Raw genomic sequence first — 2,340 nt, forward strand, 5'->3', positions numbered from 1 at the left:
TTTTAAATCAATTATTTTAAAACATGCACTGGAGGTAAGTGATTTCACTAACAATTAAATAATTTTCCGTTAAAGCTGCAATTACATGACTATTATTTGTGTAAGATTCATGTGCAAGATTCATGCTAAAGAAATTATAATTTTTTTTTAAAGCTTCAGGCACTGTTTACCTTTACTTACCAGCCACTAGATTATAATTGAACTTTTCTGTCCAATTGATAAATATTTTAGTTGTAATTTCTTTGATGAAAATTGGTTCTATGTTTTCATTATAGAATACAAGAGACTCAGGTTGTAACAGAAAACCTCAGTTTAATATTGTAGCATGAGTAGACTTGCATAGACCTTTTCTGCTGCCTCCGTAAGCGTTGTAGTTAAGGATACTAGCTCCTAATTTCCCATAGACCTATCAGAGCTTAAAAAAAGAATTCTGTGCAGTCAGAGATTCTTCTTATTCTTTACGGTTGGCTAATAATAAGGATGTGTACCATATTCATAATCAAAGACCAACTTTTGAAACTGCAATTTCCAAGCCGTAGCAAGAGCAATAGACGGGCTAAAGATAATGTCTCCTCTTTTAGCTGTTCAACTTTCCTTTCCGCTGGAAACAAACAAAAAAAAATTAAGGGATAGCTGAAAAAATTATTTATTACATTTATTTGCCACCCATCTCACCACAAAGGGATGTAGTATGAGAATCTAGTAGCTTGTGTTTGCATAGGTACTGATTCATATTTTAGCCTAGCATGATGTGCAAGTAGCCTATAAGATACCTGTGCTTGCTCTTAAATGCTTCTTCTCAGATAAAAGTTGCAAGCGTCGATATGAAGTAATATCTGCATGGCAGATACTGCAGTATAAATTGGCTTTCCCACACAATTTACTTTGAATTAATGCATTTTTAGAAATTGCAAGTGACTGATACAATCTAAGACACTGTCCTAATTTGCAGTGGTGGTATTTCAACATGTAGAACTGTCCAAAGCTGAGCTTGATTCCATATACAGTTTAGATTAAATTTTTAGTGTTCCGTGGTAGTAGTAGCCAAGACAAGTGGGACAGAAAAACACATCTGACATGTGAGTAAGGCTGGATTTTAGACATTTTAAAAATATACTTGTCTGCTTTTGCATTTACAGTGATCCCTCGATTAGCACGGTCTCGATTAGTGCGAAACGCTGCAACGCGGTTTTTCAAAAAATATTAATTAAAAAATACTCCACGGTTTTTTTGCTATACCACGGTTTTTCCCACCCGATGACGTCATACATCATCACCAAGAGTCACTTCTCTGTCTCTTTCTCTTTCTTTCCTGTCACTATGCTTCAATCATTTTCTCATTTCTCTTTTTTCTCCCCTTTTTTCTATCATTTCTCTCTCTCTTTCTTCCTCTCTCACACTCTCTTCCTCCCTTCTCTCTCCCCCCCTCCACTTGCCCACGAGAAGAAAAAAAGCAACCTCTGCCGGGCAGCTCCCCTTGTGCCCCCGCTTTGTGCCTGCCTCTTTTGGGGATTTTTTTTTCTTTTCTTTTTTGCGCTGGCGGCGGGAGCTGTTGGGGAGGGCTCTGCCGGGAAGGCCTCTCAGCTGCAGAGCCGAATGGGGGCGGAGGCAACAGCGGAGCCCGGCGCTGGGGCCATGCGAGACTGTTCATCCAGGGGGGCGTGGACTGGCAAGTCGCCCTCCTTTCTCTCTCTTTCTCAAGATCGCTTGCCGCTTGCCTATTGCAGCGAAGGAGGCGAAGCAAGGCTCCAAGCTGCAAAGCGGCAAGCGATCTTGGAGTTTCCCCTTTGCCTGGGCGGCAGGAAGACCAAGGGAAGGTTCCTTCAGCCGCCCAACACCTGATCCGCTCCGCAGCGCGGCAGCAGCGAGGAGCCGAAGATGGGGTTTCCCCTTTGCCTTTACCCCATCTTCGGCTCCTCGCTGCTTCCGCGCTGCGGAGCAGATCAGCTGTTGGGCGGCTGAAGGAACCTTCCCTTGGTCTTCCCCGCCGCCCACACGCAAACTCCACCATCTGCGCATGTGCGGCCATGAAAAAAATGGCGCACATGCGCAGATGGTGGTTTTTACTTCCGCATCCAGTATAACGCGGAAATCGGTTAGCGCGGGAGGTCTTGGAACGTAACCCCCGCGCTAACCGAGAGATCACTGTATATTTGTTTCCGTCTTTTACTACTACAGTGTTTAACTGTAATAGTTGGAAAGAAGACTCTAGAGCAGTGTTTTTCAACCAGTGTGCCGCGAGACATGGTCAGGTGTGCCGCGAAGAAGGAAGCTCAGGTTCCGGTCTCGCAACTTTTTGCTGAGAGAGTGAGAGTGAGAAAGAGAGAGAGAAAGAGTGAG

This window comes from Erythrolamprus reginae, chromosome 1 (genome assembly GCF_031021105.1).
Source record: "Erythrolamprus reginae isolate rEryReg1 chromosome 1, rEryReg1.hap1, whole genome shotgun sequence".
Lineage (NCBI taxonomy): Eukaryota > Metazoa > Chordata > Lepidosauria > Squamata > Dipsadidae > Erythrolamprus > Erythrolamprus reginae.